The 22883-nt window shown below is 40.5% G+C and overlaps 1 non-coding gene across 1 annotated transcript; it reads left to right on the forward strand.

Annotated features, from left to right (window-relative positions):
- The first annotated feature begins 21229 nt into the window (after positions 1-21229).
- LOC145049079 (small nucleolar RNA R71) lies at positions 21230-21336 on the forward strand. Its single transcript, XR_013683196.1, has one exon. It is a non-coding gene; the product is annotated as a small nucleolar RNA R71 (small nucleolar RNA).
- Positions 21337-22883: the final 1547 nt, after the last annotated feature.

The following is a 22883-nucleotide window of genomic DNA, read 5'->3' on the forward strand; positions in this document are numbered from 1 at the left end:
CAAATGTACTTTTGACACTGATATGTCTGATGCTGAAAATTCCAGGAAGCACAACATTGACTCTTCTTCAATGTACCAGGTTAAAAACTTTGTTTCCTATTCAATGAATGAAAAAATCAAAATGTTTGAGTATTTGGGTGTCATTAATTCTAAGAAGAATCAAACCATAAGAAATTTGCAAAATCAAATTGATCTTCTTGAAACTGATATATCCATAAAAAATAGCGTTATTGAGTCCACTCAGGAAAATCTTAGAATTACTAGTTTGTCAAATTCATCCTTGTCTGCTGAAATTCATGATGTCAAAAATCTTTTGATCAAAGAACAAACTGTGCTTCACACTTGGGCAAAATCTCATAAGAATGCCAATTATATTATTTCAGCTCAAATTCCACATTCTTGTGAGAAAATTCTTGGGGGTAATTTTGCAGAAGCTGAAAAAGTTTTTAAATCACAAGAAAAGGAATCTGAGGTCTATTCCATGAATGAGATGAAAAAAAAATTTCAAAAATAAGTTTGTCAGTAACTCTTTTATTAATCAAAGTTTAATTGATGAATATTGTACTATTAATTCTGATGGTATTACTGAGTGTAATGTTGAAATTACCGGAATTGATCCTACCTCTTATCCTGCACATCTTGTTAGACCAACCCCTCTAACTGAGAATATTATTGCTTTTCCAATCTCTAATGGAGTGTTTCATGCTGTTCATGAACAACTCAAGCACTTCCCTGATTGCAATCCATCTGTGAATGAGTCAAAATCAGATACTGATAGTTCATCTCCTAACACTGATCAAACTCCTTCTGACACTGAACTCAGTCGTGACTCAGTGATAAACAAAAGGACTCAAAGCTCTATTGGTGAATCTTTCATATCAAAATGTGTTAAATCAAAAAATTTGCTCACCAAGAAGAACTTTGGAACTAGAGTTTGTTACAGATGTGGTGATTCCTCTCACAAGATCAGTGAATGTTCTTTTGATAACTCATCCTCAAGAGCTGAAAATATGAAAGTTAGGAATGAAAAATGGACTCTTAATTCAAACTCTTTAAACTGTCTTCCTAAGGAGTGTTATAATTTATTATCAAATAACTTTGTGAATGACCCATCTTCGAATGGGTCAGTGTGTTCTAACTAGTTTCTCAGCACTGCAGGGTCAGGAGCATCTTTGGTACTTAGACAGTGGTTGCTCAAGGCATATGACAGGATCAAAGTCTCTCCTGGAAGATTATGTTAAGAAAACTGGTCCTGCAGTTACTTATGGAGACAATGGAAAGGGGTTCACTAAGGGATATGGAAACATCAAATGCAATAACGTGGTTTTTCAAAACGTTTCATATGTTAAGGGTCTCAAACACAACCTTATTTCTATCAGTCAATTGTGTGATGTTGACTATGAAGTTCACTTTACAAAGAAGGAAGGAAGAGTTGTAAACACTGACAAGAACATCGTACTCTCAGCAAGTAGAAAAGATGATATATATGTTCTTGACATGTTCTCAAGTGACAAGGCACTGATGCAATGTTTCTTTACAAAGTCTCAGACGAATCTTAGCTGGATCTGGCACAAAAGGTTTTCTCATCTGAACTTCAATAATCTATCCAAGATATCCAATCAAGACCTAGTTAGAGGGCTCCCAAAATTCAGCGTTGTAAAAGACAAGATGTGTTCAGCTTGTGAACAAGGAAAACAAACCAAGTCCTCTTTCAAACCCAAGTCATGTTCCAGTATATCAGTCCCTCTTCATCTACTCCACATGGACTTGTTTGGACCTATTCCTGTTCGTTCACTAGGTGGAAATAAGTATACTCTAGTTGTCGTTGATGAGTTCACTCGATTTACATGGGTAGTTTTCTTGAAGAAGAAAAGTCATGCTGCACAGGAAATTATCTCACTGATTCGTAAAAATGAGACACTGACAGGTCTTAGAGTCAAGCAACTAAGAAGTGATCATGGTACTGAGTTCCGAAACTCAACTCTTGAAGAATTTTGTGATCATAAAGGAATTGGACAAAACTTCTCAGCTCCTCGTACTCCTCAGCAAACTGGTGTTGCTGAACGAAGGAATAGAACACTGATTGAGGCAGGAAGAACCTTGATGATTCATGCTGGTCTTCCTATGTCGTTTTGGGCTGAAGCTGTCAATACAACATGTTTTACTCAGAATCGATCTCTAATTCACAGGATTCACAAGAAGACTCCATATGAAATGCTGAAAGATCGAAAACCAGATGTATCTTTTTTTCATGTGTTCGGATGCATTTGTTATATTCTAAATCAGCGTGACCCAAGATCCAAGTTTGAACCTAAAGCTGATAAAGGCATTTTTGTTGGGTACTCATCTATTTCAAAGGCTTTTCGTGTTTTTCATGTGAACAGGCAATGTGTTGAAGAATCCATTCATGTGAAGTTTGATGAGGAATCATACACTGATGAAAAAGTCACTCATTCTCCTTCTATCTTTCAAGAGCTTCTCTCTTGTCCAGTCGATGAAGCTCCTTCTGCTGAAGATAAGACTGATTCCTCTGATCCTATCATTCCAGTTCCATGTTCCTTGAATCAAGATACTACAGCCACATCAGCAGATGATTCATTAGGTGCTGATGAAACCCTTGAAGCTGAAGATTCTCCTGAAACTGATAATGTGTCAGTGTCTATCCCTCCGGAATCAGCATTAGTCATTGTACATCGAGATCATCCTGTTGATCGAATTATAAGGAATATTCATGATGGTGTCCGAACCAGATCTAGTGTACTTAATAACTTTTGCATGTATGTTAACTTTGTTTCAATGATCTTACCTGATAAGGTACACACAACTCTTCAAGATGCTGATTGGATCAAGGCCATGCAAGAAGAACTGAATGAGTTTGAAAGGCACAAAGTTTGGACTCTTGTCCCAAGACCATCCGGAAAGACTATCACTGGAACTCGTTGGGTCTATCGTAACAAGGTTGATAAAGATGGAATCATTACTCAAAACAAGGCAAGGCTTGTGGCTCAAGGGTTTACTCAAATTGAATCCATCGACTACGGGGAAACTTTTGCTCCAGTTGCTCGCATTGAAGCTATCAGACTGTTTCTCGCATATGCATCCTACATGAACTTCATTTTCTATCAGATGGATGTGAAAACAGCATTCCTTCATGGTGTGTTAGAAGAAGAAGTATTCCTAAATCAGCCCCAAGGCTTTGTGGACAAAGATCATCCTGATTACGTGTACCGGTTAAACAAAGCTGTTTATGGACTGAAGCAAGCTCCTAGGGCTTGGTATGAGACGCTGACATCGTATCTGCTTGAAAATGGATACAGACGAGGAGCAATCGACAACACTCTCTTCATCAAAAACAAAGGCTCAGATATGGTTCTTGTTCAAATTTATGTCGATGACATTATTTTTGGCTCTCCAAATGAGACACTGAGCAAGGAATTTGCTGAGATCATGTCTCAAAGGTTCGAAATGAGCATGATGGGAAAGATGACCTTTTTCTTAGGTCTTGAGGTTCAGCAATAAAAGACAGGTATTTCCATTTTCCAAAGTAAATATATTTCTGACCTTCTTGTTAAGTATTCTCTCAGTGACTGCAAACCAGCATCTACCCCAGTATCTAAGACTGATAAAATACACGCTGATCCAACTGGAATTGATCTCAATCACTCTCTGTATCGAGGAATGATTGGATCCCTCTTATATCTCACAGCAAGTCGTCCTGATATCATGTTTGGAACCATTCTCTGTGATCGATTCCAAGCTAATCCCAAAGAATCTCACCTCATGGTTGTCAAACGTATTTTTCGATACTTAAAGGGAACTCAAAACCTTGCACTGTGGTATCCTCGCGACTCAGCATTTGAACTTTATGGATACACTGACTCAGATTATGCAGGATGCAATTTAGACAAAAAGAGTACATTTGGTGGATGTCACTTTCTTGGCAACCATCTCATCAGCTGGTCTAGCAAGAAGCAAACATCAGTTGCCATCTCAACTGCAGAAGCTGAGTATGTTGTGCTCAGCTCTTATGGATTCAAAACCAGCTTCTCGACTATGGGTTCAAGTTCTCAAAGACTCCCATCTATTGTGACAACACGAGTGCCATTCAGATCACACAAAATCCTGTTCAGCACTCAAAGACAAAGCATATCGAGATCAGACATCAGTTCATCAGAGATAATGTTGAAAAAGGAAAAGTTGTTCTTGAACATGTCAAGACTTCGGAGCAACTTGCTGATATCTTCACAAAGGCACTGGATTCTCAATCAACTGCTTACATTATTGGAGAGCTAGGAATGATTTCCTTGTAATTAATTTTGATGTTTAATTGTGCTAATGTTTGATTTTGTCTTATAAGCTGATGTACATTGTGCTGATGATGACATACTGATGATATTTGCTACTGAGCACTTTGGTTTGATTTCTTATCCTTATCTCTTCTTCAAGTCTTCTAAATAAAAGTTGAATGATTCACTGTATTAAACCATACACTGATAACGACTTGAAACTCTTTGCCGATGGTTAGATCAAAACACCAAGATCTATCACACGCAACTACCCCTTCTCACCAATCTTACATTGACTCTGTGATTCAGTGTGCCAAAACACACACTGATGAGAATCTAAAATCTTTGCCGATGGTTAGATCAAAACACCAAGATCTATCACACGCAACTACCCCTTCTTACCAATCTTACGCTGATTCTGTGATTCAGTGTGCCAAAACACACGCTGATGAGAGTCTAAAAATCTTTGCCGATGGTTAGACCAAAACACCAAGGTTTATCACACGCAACAATCCATTCTTTACCCTCCTATTATTCAGTGTCTAATGATTCAGTAAGATAAACCACTCACTGATGAAGTCACAACACTCTGTGCCGATGGTTAGATAATGTAACTAGTATTTATCACACGCACCAATCTCCTTGCTAGCCCTGAATAAGCAAGCTGTACTTTGAATTGACGGAGAAATATTTTCAGCATGTAACATTTGTGACACTGAGCTCAGCGCTTCCGCAAACACTGATTGACGTTTCACCTTCAGTCAACGGCTCTTTTATCCAACGGCTACTTTATACTCTGACAGGTTGTTACGATGCGCCGTTCTTATTAATGAAGATAATCATCATCTTTTTAATCAAGATAATCATTACCTTTTAAAACCCTTTTCATTCCATATTTAAACCTCTCTCTCCTTTGGTTTATCTTTTCCTCCCAAAATCCTTGAACCTCTCTCAAAACCCTAGAATTCTAAAATACTCTCCAATGGCGGCATCTCTGTTCACATACTCCTCAACCTCTCGAAGGGTCATTCCTGCCCCAAACTCTCCTCCACTTCCCATTCACATCAAGGCCACCAATGTAGTCTTCAACCCTGACATTCCAGAGGTGCATCGAGGTCTTGGACTCGATGATTTCGTCAATTTCTTGGCTTCTTGTCGCCTTTGATATGCTATCAGTGATGTCCCGTCCGAGTTCTTCCCTAAACAAGTATGCGAGTTCTACTACACTGCAACCGTTAATGAAGAAAACAATGCCATCACCGGAACCATTGGCCATGGAAGACACTCCGTCTTCATCACTGCAGAACTACTCAGTGCTGCGTTAAGGTTACCGATTTTCGAACCCTTTTCTGAACCTCCTACTATTGAAAGATGTAAACGCATGTTTGATCAACTGGGCTATGATCATTCAAAGGCTGGAACTCGCTCAGCTCTTATTTTGCGTCAGTGCATGACCCCAGGCTGGAAGTTTTTCACTGGTGCCTTATGCAAGTGTGTGGGTCACAAGTCTCGCAGTGGTGACCAACTGAGCAATTATGAGCAACAAGTTGTCTGCTCCCTTCTTCTCAACAAAAGGCTGGATTATGGGGCACTATTCTTTGATCAGCTTGTTCAGCTTCTACGTGCAAATGTGCGTGCTGATCATGTTCCCTTTCCACGCTGGATTGCCCTGGTGTTCGACAAGTTCTTCGCTGCTGACTACTTTTCTCACTCTGGGAATCCAATCCAATGCCCTCGAATGTCTGTTCGTATGTATCAGGATGATCCTTTGGATACTGACATTGGAATCTCCGATAGGATGAGAGAATGGATTGCCAATCCATACACTGTGCCTTCTCTCACCGCTGACACTAATGAGGGAGGTGCTGATGGTAATCATATGGATCATGCTGATCAAGAGGTGGACCATCATGATGGAGGCCATTTTTCCCCTCAACTTTCTCATCACATCATCTCAGACTCTGGCAAAGCCTCCTCAGCACCACAGGATTCCATGCCTCAGGGGGAGCATCCATCTCAAGGGGAGCATCCATCTCAGGGGGAGCATCCCTCACAGGGGGAGCATCAGTCTCAGGGGGGGCATCCGTCACCAGCAGCTCATCACTTCTCTCCAAGGATGCCTCCTAGCTCTCCAGTTGCCCCAGGTACCTCAATGGTTCAAATTCCGGCTTCATCATTTTCAGAACTGATGTCACTGACTCGGGACATGAGTCAGCGTCTGCTTCGAATTGAGGCTGATGTTCAACAAATCAAGGAGGTTCTCTTACTTACTCCTCCCTCTAGTCCCAAATCTGATGATGCTCAAAAAGGGGGAGATACTGATGATGATGCTGACGCTGATGATCATGCTGATGGTGAACCAAATGCTCATGCTGATGGTGAACCAAATAAGAAAGACACAGAACCTACTGACAACACTATCATTCAGCATGAATCACCCAACCCCATTCGTGAATCTGATTCTGCGGGGCCTAATAGTCCAGCAGCTACTGAAAAATTGTATGAAGACAGTGAGCATGATGAAGAGCATGATGAACCTGATGATGAATGTCAAATTCTTGACATGAACTTCATTGATCCTCTCATTCCAGTTCAGCAAGAAAGCTCAGATGACCTTGCAGAATCTCATCCAATATTAGCTGATCCTGTTGCTGATCCAATCATTCCGGTCCAAGGAGAGGATTCGGACGTTGGAAGTGAAGAATCTCATCCGCTGTCTCGAAAGCGGAAGGCAGTAGATACTGACTTGGATCATTCTCAAACTGATAATTCTTCGTCTGTGAAGAAACCCAAGTCCATTGTCAGTATTTCAAACCTTGCCACTGAATGGAACATGTCCCCTGACCAAGTCAAGCAAATTCTTGATGAAGCCAATCGAGCTCAGCTTCTAAAGAACATTGCTCAAGCTGATGAATCTCTTATTCAGCACAAACTTCAGGCCAAGGGATCGTTTGAAGCTCAGATGCAGAAGTTCCTGGAATTTCAGTCCAAGGCTCAGTCTTCTCAACCTCCTACTGGCTCTAGTAAGCCTAAGGCTGACAGTGTTCTTGACCGGATTGATCGAAAGAGATTTGATGATGTTTTCAATCGGCGAATGTGTGGTGACAAGATCATCAAGGTCAAAGCTTCCAAACCTCGAAACGAGAAAATCCTTTCGTTGCTGATTGCTCGTCAAGGTCCTCAGCATTCATATACTGAGGTTGTCAAAAGAGATGAGCTGATCAGATATGGGTATTCGGAATGGATGGAACTGCTCCATCTAGCATCCAAGCAAACCTCAGCTCATTCTTCCGAACTGACTTGTGCTCTTCATCTACTGATCAAGAAGGTTCAGCGTTTGGATCTTGTTCCTAAAGAACGACCTCAACATCAAGGCCAAAGGTCGCCAGTTCCTAGATCTCGAAGGACCAAGTTTCATGTTGATGGTGAAGATGTATTGGTTCTATACTTCGGTGCTGATGTGATTAATAATTCTCTTCCTCTCGGTGTTGATCCGGTTCAGCATCAATTCATCTCAGCTCCTGAACACGGGATGTTCTACCTTGATAAAAACAGGAGGATGTGCTTTCAGCGCACTACTGAGATCCCAAAAGCTCCAACCACTCACCTTGTTGGCTTAAGACAAATGTGCATGAGTCATCAAGATCTATCCGGAGAATTTCACATTCTTATCGCCATGGAGTTGCTGAACAGAAGACAGGAGTTGCTGGACAGTCCTTACTGGCCAGTTAAAATTAAAGCTGAAGCTGAGTATGAAGAATTCCTTTCCAGGGGTGTCTTAATTTAGTTTGTTTTGAACATCATCATATTGGGGGAGATTGAAAGGTCAAGCCTTGAAATATGATAATGTTTAAAACAGACTCAGCGTCAGCATATGTCTCAGCGTCAGCACCAGCTCGTCAGCAGTTCAGTTTGTAATAGTTTAGTTTATTCAGTGCGTTGTAACAAATCTTGTACTTATCCTGTTTCCTTAGTTATCTTGATGTATTAGCTAGCGTATCCTTGAATTGTAGGGATTATCTAGAATAGCAGTATATATTGTTTTGTATAGGTTTGTGAATGGTTACGCCTTTCACAAACCCTAATCGTCGCTTTGTGCACACGATAATCTCTTTGTGAGATTATCTTTCTTAGTGAAAGTTTTTCTTCGTGAATTTGTCTTGTTCTTATTTGTAGTCATTGTTTGATATTTCGATTGATCTAAAGGCCTCTTCAAGGTTGATCGCGAAGCTCCAGGATCAGACAGTTGTTGTTCAGTCGACGGGCGGTGTCGACAAGGTAACGCAGGAGCGAGAGACGGTCAGGGAATCGGAAAGGAAGAGGAAAATGGATGAGACTCAGGTAGCCACAGGTTTGGGTAAGATGCCCAAGGGGTCGGATTTGAGGACGAGGGACTATCAGAGCCGCAGTCGATGCGGGAAGTGCGGTAGGAGGCACCTGGGTGCGTGCAGGCGTAGAAGTGGTGGCGATGCCGGATGTTTCAAGTGCGGCCAGATTGGCCATTTTAGCAGAGATTGTATTGTTACCATCGCCCATGGACTTGATCCAATATGTTTCCATTGCAGTCAGAGGGGCCGCAAGAAGGCCCACTGTCTGAGTTTGTATACAGCAGGGCAGGTGCCAACTCCTGCCCTTGGGACTTCAAGTACCGCCAGCGGTTGCCGAGGCCGGGCAAGGGTGCCCACGGCTCGGAGCCGAGTTTTCCGGTTGATTTCAACAAGGATTCGAGCAGCGCTGAGTGATGGAGGTATGTATCTTTTACCTCCCTGTTAATTCTTATTCATGATATTATTGTTATGTTGCTGCATTGATGTCAATAAGCATGTGTTGGGGTATTATACTACCTGCTTGTGACGGAGTTTTATGCCATCTGCATACCTTGGAATTGAATGGTGAATTGGAGGTCGTCCCCTCTAGATCAGGTTACTTCAGATACAGTAACTGTAGCATGTATGTGTAAGACTCAGTAGTGTCTCACTACTTGCGGAAGGTGTTAGATGGGCAATGATCAGTTATATTCTCAGTAGTGACAAGCCAGAGTTTTTAGTGGAGTAGCTAGCGGTCAGCAGGGAAGTGGGTTGGGGATGTGCACCCCAAACGCAGGTTCTCGGGATGTAGTCCCTAAAGCAAATACAGTTAAGGATTGAAGGGTGCTCAGTTAGATAGCAAGAATGGTTCGGATCTGGTAAGAGTTAGTTGGAGCGCCGACAGAGGTAAACGTTGGCGGACAGCAGATCGCCCTTTTAATGGAAGGAAGGTTGGGAATCCTTTCGACCAGTGAGCAGTAAAGAGTTAGCCGAATCCAAGTGGGGGAGAACCCTCCGAGTATACAAGGATAAGAGCACGTAGACCCAGAATGAGTACGCGGCCTCTGAGAAGAAAAGATAGTAGCACAGTGATTGATGGATTGAGGAGTTCAGAATTGGGAGTTTGAGGACATTCCCAACAGTTAGTTCATGTAATCGAGATGGTTAGAAGCTGGTTGGGAATCCAGGATTGGAGGACCACCTGTAGGGTTCAAGTGAGTCGGAATGAGGATCCTGAGAATGGTTAGCAAGAGATGCTTTCGTATTATTAGCCAGTGAGAGAGTCAGCATGCAGGGTTGTGTAGATTCAGGAGTTGGGAGTTTGGAAACTACCCAACAATAGCTTCTTGTATCCGGATTAGTAGACGATTGGTTTGGGAACCAAGCCGAAGAATTCCTCGACATAGCGCTAAGTATATCAAGGATATAAGATGTCGAGGTTGATGCAGTATTCGAAGACTGAGGGTTGGTTTTGAGAAATCAGGTGAGAAATCAGGATGAGGAATCACTAGCAGGACTAGGGATAGTCAGTATGTCCTCAGATAGTAGTAGTAGTGTTGTTAGTCTGCGGGGGTAGCCGTAGCATTCACTAGCAGTCAGATAGTAGTAGTAGTAGTGTTATAAGTCTGCGGGGGTAGTCGTAGCATTCACTAGCAGCCAAATAGTAGTAGTAGTAGTGTTGTAAGTCTGCGAGGGTAGCCGTAGCATTCACTAGCAGTCAGATAGTAGTAGTAGTGTTGTAAGTCTGCGGGGGTAGCCGTAGCATTCACTAGCAGTTAGATAGTAGTAGTAGTGTTGTAAGTCTGTGGGGGTAGCCGTAGAATTCACTAGCAGTCAGATAGTAGTATAGTGTTGTAAGTCTGCAGAAGTAGCCGTAGCACTCGTCAAGTTAGTAGATAGCATGAGCGCGTTATTTGGACGCGGGGGAAATAGTAGTACCCACCAGTTCGGGTGCAACAGTGAAGATATGGGAATCCACGTGTTAGATTTCGGATTTCCCAAATGGTTCAGTTATGGTTAAGCCGGTGATTCAACAGTCGGATCGTCACCACAGTTATGAGATCAGAGTAGCAGTGGACCGTTGGTGTTCGGGTATGTTAGGGGCTACCGTTAGTCTGGGAGCCATTATGTTGTTAGTCTTGGAATTGATGATGTCAGGATGTGACGTTTGGACCTGATCAGTGGATCGGGAGGTTGTTAGAGCCACAGTGACATGATAACTAGTGGAAACTAGTTCCAGAGAAAGATTTCGTTCAGAAGTCGTGGGAGCGACTAAGCGAGGAGTCCTTTGACTCCACAGTTGAGTTGGAACTCGGTGTTGCAGATAACCGACTAATGATTGGAGACCAGGAAGGTCTTGAGATAATTTGGGAAGCAGTGTTTCAGGTGTATTCAGAGTTTCATGCATGTTCAGTGTTTCATGCAGTTCAGTGTTTCAGGCGTATTCAGAGTTTCAGGCATGTTCAGTGTTTCATGTAGTTCAGTGTTTCAGGCAGCTCAGTGTTTAAGGCAGTTCAGAGTTTCAGGCATGTTCAGTATTGCAGGCAGTTCAGTGTTCGGATAGTTTCAAAGTTTTGGACAATATTAGTAATTGTGTTGGAATTCAAGTAAGGACGATATAGTTGGTTGATTTGGGAATGACAAGTCCCTCTCAGTAGGATCAGTTAAGTCTTCTGCCAAGTATAAGTGATCTGCAAGGGTAATTAGGCAGGTAGCCTTTCTTTCGGGAAGGGAGACTCAAGTTTTTGGAGGTTGAGTAGTCAGATGAGAGATAAGAAGGCTGGTTCTAGTAGCATCGATTCAGTATGGGTGGAAGAATGGATAGAATGGTTATAGATATTTGAAGTATCTTCAGAAGTCGCTGAAAGCGACTATGAGATTGCGATGGGGTGTAGTAACCAGTAGGAGTCCGGTAAACCAGATATGGAGGCATCAGGAAGGACCAGGGCGGTCTCGGTTCATCCGGAAGGCGGATAAGGGAAAACATAAATTTTCAGTCAGTGGTAGTAATGGAAATCGGACTATGGTAGAATTCGACTAGTTGATTGATGGGTACTCAATACTAAATAGCGAAAAGTGTCCAGTGCATAGCTTATGGTAAGCAGTAAGTGGGTTGTGAAATAGTTGACCATAGCGGACTTCTAAAATATTCGTTCATGGAATTTCAGAGGCCAAGGCCAGGGGCGTTTTAGTCCTTTATTAATTTGGAGTTATTATTCGAGAAGTTTCCGGGTCGAGTTATGTTGTTAGAAACGTAGGATTTCTCGCCACCTTTCTGTGGATATAAAGTTCATCAGAAATGGATCTAGAATGAAGGAGTTATGTCACTTTGAAGATTTGGCAAGAATGGCCCTTAAAGAGAAAAGTTTGCATAAAAGACCTTTCATGCATGTTTGGAACACGCGTGGGTACGCCCAGCGTAGGCTGGGTTACGCCCAGTGTAATGAGGCAGCTGGGTTGCGGATGTCCAAGGCGTACGCCCAGCGTACGCTAAAAAGTTATGAAACCCTAATTTCGGATTGAGCACTATATAAAGGACATTATGGTTCCAACCCTAGCCCCCATATGAGCCTCCTCAACCTCAGAAGAAACCCTAGAACGTCCCTACCTTCATTTTATGAGATCTTGACCTTGGAGAACCCATTTTGGTGGATTAAAGCTTGGAAGCAAAGAGAAGAAGGTTGGCAAGGAGGAACCTTTGAAGCTAGAGCTTGTAAATATGGGATAAGTGCTTCATTTCGGAACTTTGCAAGGTAAAAAGTCTTGAGCTTGATGATTAACCTCTTAGATCTCTTTAGTACAAGTTTATGGACCTTTTTGGTCCCAAGAATGGGACTTTATGACTTAAGCCCGTTTCTAGGACCAGGGTTGCCTCCCTTAGCGTCATATGAGTCCCACAAGCAGTAAAGTTCCGATCTTTATGGTCCAAATGAGTTCATTCATGAGTTAAGACCTTCTTTCATGGAATTAGAACATGGGTTTTGGAGTTGGCACTTATGTAAGTCATGGAAGCCATAAAGTAAGCAACTTTATGGATTAGGTCATGACATAAGACCTAGATCTCAGTTTATGGCTCTTGAGTTGGAGTATTAAGCGCTTAAAAGAAAACTATCTTAACAGAATGAGTACGCCGAGCGTAATTGCAGGTACGACCCGCGTACTCTCTAGCAGGCCAGTACGCTAAGCGTACATTAGAGTATGCCCCACGTAACGCAGTAAGTTGGGCTTATTGCATTTTGGGCCTCGATGTGGGCTGAGTTGAGACTTAGGGTCCTTGGGTCTTGTTGGGCCATCATAATTCAGTTGTTAAGGACCAAGTGTTTAGCATTGGGCTTGAGTAAGGTCCAATAAAGGGATTTGGGCCCAAAGGAGCAAATTGGGCCATTAGTGGGTGATGTGTGCAAACTCACTTAGTTTTAAACCTACTTTTAATTATCAAATAACTCACAAAAGGCAGTGAACCTATCAATTGTGATATAGTTGGAAAAGTAGGGTATCGAACATAGGGAACGACAAATTAAAACTAAAAACTAATTTTATCTAAGTTAATTAATAAGTAGGGGTTTTCTCTAGTTTTACAAGACTAGAAACTTGCTAATTATTACTAATTTAAAAACAAGAAAACAAAGAATTAACTAGATTCAATAATTGGGAAGGAACTTCTGTTTTGTTCAACTCAATTGATCTTATGGTGGATTTCAAGGTAATGGTGCGATGGATTAATTCTTTTGTCGGTTACCGATTCAAGTGATTAGTTTCGCATTCACTACACTAATCCTGACCCGGTGTCATCACGCATCCTCTTCTTCCATTCCCCTATGGGGACTTCATCGATATTAGCCATAGTGATAGCTAAATCGTCTTCCAATCCGGAGTCGTGCTCGTATGTGGGTTCTTCTTCTTCCTCGATCTCGTACTCGATATCTTCTTGAATTGGGTCTTCAATTATCAACGAGGCACTGGATGCTCCTGTTTTGCTGCTCCTCTTCTTGCTGAAAACGGACTTTAAGTTTTTGAGTGGTGAGTTCTTTGAAGAAGTGGATTCTCCAACGGTTTTGCCTTTGCTCCTTGTTAGTGCAGATTCCGGATCTTCAAAAGGAGGGACCAGAGGTGTATCAGATCCTCGGGCCATGAAACAACTGTAAACAAAACAAAACAAAAAAATGCGTAAAAGGAACAAAAACGAAATAAAAAATTAAAGCTGAAACAACGATGTACTCGCCGAGTCTGCACGAATGCACTTGGCGAGTTCAAGGCAAAAACTAAAAAAAATTTCTAGTTATTCTAAAAATGGAATTTTACTAATTCTACTTACTGAATTACTTTTTTAAATAACTTTGTGCACGATAAATCCCACTCAAAGGATCGATTAAACTAGAATTTAATGCTAATTTTAGAACCGTTCCCCGACAACGGCGCCAAAAACTTGATGTGTGCAAACTCACTTAGTTTTAAACCTACTTTTAATTATCAAATAACACACAAAAGGCAGTGAACCTATCAATTGTGATATAGTTGGAAAAGTAGGGTATCGAACATAGGGAACGACAAATTAAAACTAAAAACTAATTTTATCTAAGTTAATTAATAAGTAGGGGTTTTCTCTAGTTTTACAAGACTAGAAACTTGCTAATTATTACTAATTTAAAAACAAGAAAACAAAGAATTAACTAGATTCAATAATTGGGAAGGAACTTCTGTTTTGTTCAACTCAATTGATCTTATGGTTGATTTCAAGGTAATGGTGCGATGGATTAATTCTTTTGTCGGTTACCGATTCAAGTGATTAGTTTCGCATTCACTACACTAATCCTTAGCAAATAAACTAACTTAAACAGTAGCCAGTTGTCTAATTTAATTAAATTTACTAGATTAATTATTCGGGTTAAGTTAGACTTGCAATAGTTAACTAATTTATTCTTTTAATTAACTTCTTGTTTGATGGTCATCTCACAAGCTTGCACATGAATTTACTCAATTTTCTTATTAACTCTAGTTTCATGTACATTAATACTAGACATATGACAATAGTGATCACAAAGCATATGAGATTGATAATCAATAGACGTTCATGCTAATCAATTATCTTCCTATTAACAAAAAATTAATTATTATTCACACACAAGGTTCTTTAGCAAGCTAGAATAACAAAAATTCACCAACTTAGAATTAATCCTACCAATCAATCAAACCATATTATCAATTTTGTTTCCCCAAACAGAAGTCTAAAGGTTTTAGCTCATAATTGAAGTAAATAACAGCAAACAAACAGAGTATAATTGTTTAACCATAATGAAAAAACAAAAGATTAAGTGGAATGATGAAATTTGCCTTAATTCTCCTTCGGGATGGAATTCTAGCTTATGACTTCGTCTTCTATGATTTTTCTAACTTCTTAATTGCAGCAAAACTCTTCTGAATCATCCCAGAATTCCCCATATCGTTTTGTGGAGTTATCTATATATATACGAATCGACTCGTCGAGTCAGGTGGCGACTCGTCGAGTCCATCTCACATTCCCCGTATTGTGATAACTCTCTGGGATCCCGAGTCTTTATCTTCTCGATTCTTCGATCGTACTCGCCGAGTAGTCACCCCTACTCGCCGAGTAGGTGCTTTTTTTCATGTTTTTCTTCTTTGTTCCATTCTCGAACTTCTAACTGTTTCTCCCGCTTCCTTTCGCTTCCGAGCTTCATTTTTGGACTGAAAACATAATTCAAACACTTTTAAGTACCTTTTGTCCATAAAATGCAATAATTTAGCTAATAAATGAATCAAAATGTATACTTAATATGAACTAATTATGCACATATCAAAATACCCCACACTTGTCTTTTGCTTGCCCCAAGCAAAACTGAATTTTAAACATATTAGAATTACATATGACAATTCCAATCTAACCTAGCCATTATGCCAAGACCGCAACGCATGCATTTGTGTCTAAAATTGTCCTAAGTACCCCCATACTCCAAATACTCACAATCCTCATAAACACTCACCCACTCACCCCGAACTATGCTCATTTTATGCAACCCTCCGAATCCATCCGTAGAAAACCTCTTACCCTCAAGGTATTTTTAATTGAGCAACCCAAGCATACATAATCTAGAATTACAACTTTTCGATACCACTATGGAGCTCTCTTGAATTCTTTACTTCCTTGATAATTTGATCTTTGATTTCTTTGAATTCACCACCTTTATTGTTCGATTTCTGGTATCTTCAACTTTTTGAATTTCTTGGAATTTTGATCTTTTGATCTTCACTTTATTTGCTCCAAAATTCTTCAACTTTTCTTGCAATTCTCTCTCTTTTTTTTCTTTTTTTTTTACATGTACCTCACTTTTTTTTACTCAATAAACCTACATGCTTAAGTAGGGGCGCTCAATCTCAACCTTTATTGGCTAACGATAATAATTTTCCTGGATACATTTCAGGTTTAGGCTGCTAAACATATTGCATCCCTCAGGATGAGCAGGGTCGTGTTTTTGTCCCATGATTTCACTGGAATAAGGAAGCCACAAATGCACTAGAATGTATATAGGCTCAACTAAACATTTGGGTTTTCATGCAATCATCAACACAATTCTAATATGGAATCCTAATTTGCTTTTACCAAAATTTTCTAATTTAAATCCCTAAGTAATATTTTTGGTATGCAACAATTTTTTTTTTAAAATTAGCCTAAATTAAGATTCTAAATTTTCTAATATGTGACTAACCCCCTACCCCACACTTATTTTATGCAATGCCCTCATTGCATATTATGCATGATAAAAACATAAAAAGAGAATAAAAAGGGAATTGGAACAAACTCCCCTGGGATAGCAGTCGATAGGTTGATCACTTTAATTTTAGCTCCAACTTCAATTGACTTTAGACATGGGAACGGCTCATCCATATCTTGGGTGTCAAATATTGTGTGGGTCGCTCCAAATACGCAGGAAAACAGTGTAAGATCTTCAAGAATCAATATGGAAAGAATAAATGGTCAAGTGGTACTCTTATCAGCATCAAATCAGCAGCCCTTTTGGTATCAAACTGAACGACTCGCCGAGTATATACGAGACTCGTCGAGTAGCATCGCGGAAATCTTCGAATTACTGAGAATTCTAGGCGACACGTCGAGTCAGCTTAGTGCACTCGACGAGTAGGTCACTGGATGAAAAATAATGATACTCTGCATTCATTCCAGCCTCTAATAAATCCTCAAAACTTTCTACTCACTTCTAGACTCCTTCGCTAATGTCTCTAAGGACCAGACTCAACACTTTAACTCTAACGCTTCCCTTTCTTGACTCTCTCTTCCACTTTTTAACCTCCTTGATTCTACGATTCTAAACCCTTCGACGCAAGCATTCCTAATTCAATTCTGAAAAATTATCAAAGCATCAAACATCAAGTAAACAGTAAAAGTCTTAACACATTCAAACAAACCAATTAAAAACAAAAAACATAAAAAATAAAAATTGAAAATTGTTCAATAAAAACGCAAAGAAATTAATCCTCGTCATCGTCATGATCCGGCGTTGCTCCACTTCCTCCCGCACCACTCCTTCTTGTACTAATCACCTCTTCCCACGATGGAATATACGGAAAGTTACCACCATCGATATGCGGAATGTTGAAGTGGTCGAAAAGCCGGATATGTGATTAATTGCTAAAATTGATGCCCCGCGCCATTTTATCTTGTAACCGCCTCATCTCCACATTGTACCAATCCATTGGTACTTCTTCATTATCAACCGAAATCACCGACGACTCTTCCTCCACATCCCGCTCCCTCCTCAATCGGACCCTCTTTCCCGGTGCTTCGGGACCAACTACCGGATCATCATGCGGGATAGCATAATGACCACCACCATAGTCTTCAATAATCCTGGCCCGCCGGAAAAGAATTGGATTGAATGGAGGTGTAGGAATCATCGTCATAAAGTTCCATGCACAACGGGTCATCAACCCAAACGAGTTGGCTAGCCGGGTGACAAACATACCACCATTAATTCGAGAAGTTTTGCGATCCTTGACCGCACCGTCCGATAGATATGAAGCCAAACACCAAGGAATATTGCAAAAAATACCGGGTGTGATAATGCTCCATAAGTAGAAGACATCAAGGTTAGAAACCTTGTCATCATCCTTCCTTTGGTTAATAGTGGATGAAATGAGACGATGAATAAGGCGGTGTATAGGCGATCGAATGCTCCCCTCTTGTGCTGATTTCGGAATATAAACTTTGTTGCCAATCGTGTTCCACCAACCCGTGCTTGTCACTCCATCGGGAAACACCATGTGAGATTGCTCCAAAAAGGCCCGAAAGATAGCTGTTGACACCAAGGGTTGGTCATAAATTCCCAATCGACAGGCAAGGTCGAGCACATAACATTGATGAAATTCACCCCCAAGGCAAAAACTAAAACTTGCTGGGTGATAACAATCCACTCCTCCCGTGAAAGATACCGTGGAAAAGAACTCTAGGCATAGCTCCAAATACACCGACTCTTGAATTCGAAAGACCCGGCTCCACCCCTCACAAATCATCGTTTCTCCTTCGTGGGTAAACTCCTTTAAAAGATAAGGAGCTAACTCCTCTTCATAGCGTACACTTTGCAACCAATCCCAATCTATCCTATTGGGCATGTAAATTTTTTTCTTCTTTATGTCGGCCAACTTCTTCTTCCACTTCCGCATCGTTGAAGCGGACTCGATTTGTGGGAAATTCAACCAAGGAAAGTCCCCTTGGTGTCCACTAGAACTTTGCCCCCTGTTGAACATTATTTCTGCAAAACAAAGATACAAAACCCAGAAACATAGATTATAATTAAAAGAAGTCATGCACGTGTTCCCCGACTCGACTCGTTGAGTCCATGGACGACTCGGCGAGTCGCAAGAACTGCACGAGTCAGTCGGCGGGTCGGTCTAAATTGGACCATGAAATCTCAAAATTACTTCAAGGGTTTTGTCTAGGCACATGTTTATAAGGTATTAGGCAAGAACAAGCATGCAAAACATCAGAATTCATGAAAAATCGAAACCCGAGAAATTTACTATTTTTCAAAATCGGGTTTTTCTATGCAATTTCCATCATAGATAATCTTAGAATCATGCTTTTAACAGAAAAGAGGAAGAAATTAGTTACCTTTTGCAATGGAACTTGAAAAATTTGAAGAACAATGAAGAGGAAGATGAATGCTTGAGAGAGAATTGAGAGAGAGGCGCACGACGAGTGGATTTAAAAAAAACTGATTCTTTTAGGGTTAAAACCCTAGTTACCAGTTGTAAAAGTAATTCTTATTATTTTTTTTTTGTGAATAATACCGACTCGTCGAGTCAGGTTCAGACTCGGCGAGTCTGGTCGCGATGCTATTTTTTTCTGAAATCTATATGGACTCGGTGAGTCATGGTCAGACTCGGCGAGTCTCTTGCAATTTTTTTTTTGAAATTTTGTCATTTATTTAGAAAAGAAAATTCATTTCACCCCACACTTAGTCCATGCACACTCTTAAGCAGACATGTTCGATGATTCGGAAAAAAATCAAACAAAACTAAAATCTAAAAAGTAAAAGAAAGCAAACTCTTAAACAACAGGTTGCCTCCCGCCAAGCGCTTCTTTTTTAAGGAGTCATTAGCTGGACTCCTTCCCATCTACGTTTCGTCATCTTCCAGCATCGGGAATGCACGCCTAATCTTTTGTGGTTTGTACTTTGTCTTGTAAGCGTGAATCTTCTATTTATAAGCCCTTTTTAATTCATCTCTCTTCTTTTTCACAGCATCATCCTCAGCTGCTTGGGCTTCCCTTTTTCTCTTCTTCTTCTTCACCCCATTCTTTTTCACCTTCTCTTGCACCTCCTTTTCTTTAAACTTAATTACTTCGTATTTTGTGAAAGTTTGTGCTCTAGGTTTGGTAATGAATGGTTGATCAGCTTCCACCCTCCTTTCCTTTGCCTCCCCCTCTTTTTCTGTGCTCACCCATCTTCAAGCGGGATTGCATCAAGACAAGCTACATCGGCGTGTTGAACTTCCGTTTCCATTTCTCCTCCTGCTGTTTGTTCTTCTGAAGAATCATGAAAAATATCCAAATCCATAATATGCAGAGAACTAGCAACAAGCAGATCTAAATCGTCCAAGTTGTTATCAAATTCGACTGGACTCGTCGAGTCCAGTAAAGTGACTCGGCGAGTCTGATCGTATTCTATCATTTCTTGGGTGTTTTCTGAGTCGGCTCCTTCCAGTAGCTTTTCTAACTCCTCCAAGTCCTTGTTAACATCTCCATCCTCTCCAGAATGTAGCAGAAACTTGCTTGGATCTTTTTTTGCAAAAGTGAAAGTTCTTTTTGTAATATCTCATCATCCAAATGGATAAATGAGATCTTTTCTTTTCTTTCCTCTTCTTGCTTGGCTTCTGGTATAGCTTTAAATATTACGGACTCGTCACCCATCCTCAATGTTAATGTTGACTCACATACATCAATTAAAGCACAAGCGGTGTTTAAAAATGACCTCCCCAAAATAATTGGAATTTCGGGGTCTTCTTCTATATCAACAACCACAAAGTCTACCAGAAATATAAACTTGTCGACTTTAATAAGGAGATCCTCACAAACGCCTTGTGGATGAATTATTGTCTTGTCTGCCAAATGGATCTTCATATTTACCGGTCTTGGCTCCGGTAAATTCAACCTCTTAAAGAAAGAGAAAGGCATCACATTGATGCTAGCACCTGAGTTGGTCAATGCTTGGGTGACAACTTCATTACCAAACTGGAACGGAATTATAATATTCCCCGGATCGCCCTTCTTTTCAGGTAGCACACTCAATAGTATCTCCGCGACTTCAGCCAAATCTTTCCTAGCAGCAAAAAGACCTTTTAGCAAGTTGAAGTATTTGGGTGTCTGGAGCATCATGAAGGTTCTATATGCTTCAACTTTTTCCGCAGGCATGGCTTTGATTGGTTATGGCAAAGGAGGATTATATGGCTTTAAAGGACTGTCAGTTTTGTCATTTACGCATGGACTTGTCGAGTCCAATGGAGTGACTCGGCGAGTTGGATCGGGTTTTGCTGGAGCCGCTTCTTCTACCTTTTCTGCCTTCCTCTTGGAGATTCTCAGTGCATCTGTGAATATTTCTTCCTTGCTGGAGGTTATTGCATTAACATTCTCCATTCTTGGATTGGGTTCGGTGTTACTTGGAAGTTGACCCGGTCTTCTATCATTCACTTGATGCGCAAGCTGTCCCAGCTATTTCTCAATGTTGAGAATGGATGCCTACTGATTCCTTAGCATATTTCTGGTCTCGTGTATTGCAACATTGTGATCACTGTGTCTCTTTTCGGATGCGGCTATGAATCTAGTGAATAATTCTTCTAAATCGGTTCTCTTTTCTACCGGTTCTTCCTTTTGATATAGTCCCATCTCCTTCTGCTTGTATTTTTCCTCCTTATCCTTCTTATACTCTTCGTATGGGAGCCATTACTTCGTTTCTTGGATTGTGGTATTCTCTAGAGTGCTTAGAGAATTCTTCGATTAACTCCTTAATTACCGGGTGCGCCTTCTTCGTGAGCGGGCCTTGGGAATCGAGCAATTGCCTTGTAGTGACATTGACTCCATCATAGAAAATGGAGACCTCTTGTTGGCTATTAAGGTCATGGTGTGGACAATTTCTAAGCAAGATCTTGTACCTTTCCCAAGCTTCATAAAGAGATTCTCTGGGTTGTTGTTCGAAGTTGGCAATGGCTTTCTTTAACTTGGCTATTTTGGAGGGCGGGCAAAAATGGTCTATGAGTTCTTCTTTCATCTTGGCCCATGTGGTGACCGATCCGGGAGGAAGTGACTTTAGCCAATCTTTTGCAGCCCCTTTAAACGTGATAGGAAGCATGCGAAGAAGCTGGGTCTCGCGTGGAACATTCGGTACATTGAAGTAGTCGGCCACATCATTCACTTCGTCCAAGTGCTTGTAGGCGTCTTTGTGATCCTTCCCGTAAAAAGGAATCTCCTTGAGTTGAGCGAGAATATGGCCTTTTAGTTCGAAAGTAGCGGTCGCGGGAATTGCGGGCTGCACAAGTCCCGACCCGGTGTCATCGCGCATCCTCTTCTTCCATTCCCCCATGGGGACTTCATCGATATTAGCCATAGTGATAGCTAAATCGTCTTCCAATCCGGAGTCGTGCTCGTATGTGGGTTCTTCTTCTTCCTCGATCTTGTACTCGATATCTTCTTGAATTGGGTCTTTAATTGTCAACGAGGCACTAGATGCTCCTGTTTTGCTGCTCCTCTTCTTGCTGAAAACGGACTTTAAGTTTTTGAGTGGTGAGTTCTTTGAAGAAGTGGATTCTCCAACGGTTTTGCCTTTGCTCCTTCTTAGTGCGGATTCCGGATCTTCAAAAGGAGGGACCAGAGGTGTATCAGATCCTCGGGCCATGAAACAACTGTAAACAAAACAAAACAAAAAAATGCGTAAAAGGAACAAAAACGAAATAAAAAATTAAAGCTGAAACAGCGATGTACTCGCCGAGTCTGCACGAATGCACTTGGCGAGTTCAAGGAAAAAACTAAAAAAAATTTCTAGTTATTCTAAAAATGGAATTTTACTAATTCTACTTACTGAATTACTTTTTTAAATAACTTTGTGCAAGATAAATCCCACTCAAAGGATCGATTAAACTAGAATTTAATGCTAATTTTAGAACCGTTCCCCGACAACGGCGCCAAAAACTTGATGTGTGCAAACTCACTTAGTTTTAAACCTACTTTTAATTATCAAATAACACACAAAAGGCAGTGAACCTATCAATTGTGATATAGTTGGAAAAGTAGGGTATCGAACACAGGGAACGACAAATTAAAACTAAAAACTAATTTTATCTAAGTTAATTAATAAGTAGGGGTTTTCTCTAGTTTTACAAGACTAGAAACTTGCTAATTATTACTAATTTAAAAACAAGAAAACAAAGAATTAACTAGATTCAATAATTGGGAAGGAACTTCTGTTTTGTTCAACTCAATTGATCTTATGGTTGATTTCAAGGTAATGGTGCGATGGATTAATTCTTTTGTCGGTTACCGATTCAAGTGATTAGTTTCGCATTCACTACACTAATCCTTAGCAAATAAACTAACTTAAACAGTAGCCAGTTGTCTAATTTAATTAAATTTACTAGATTAATTATTCGGGTTAAGTTAGACTTGCAATAGTTAACTAATTTATTCTTTTAATTAACTTCTTGTTTGATGGTCATCTCACAAGCTTGCACATGAATTTACTCAATTTTCTTATTAACTCTAGTTTCATGTACA

The sequence above is a fragment of the Lactuca serriola genome, chromosome 4 (assembly GCF_051521515.1).
Source record: "Lactuca serriola cultivar US96UC23 chromosome 4, Lser_US96UC23_V15, whole genome shotgun sequence".
Taxonomy (NCBI): Eukaryota; Viridiplantae; Streptophyta; class Magnoliopsida; order Asterales; family Asteraceae; genus Lactuca; species Lactuca serriola.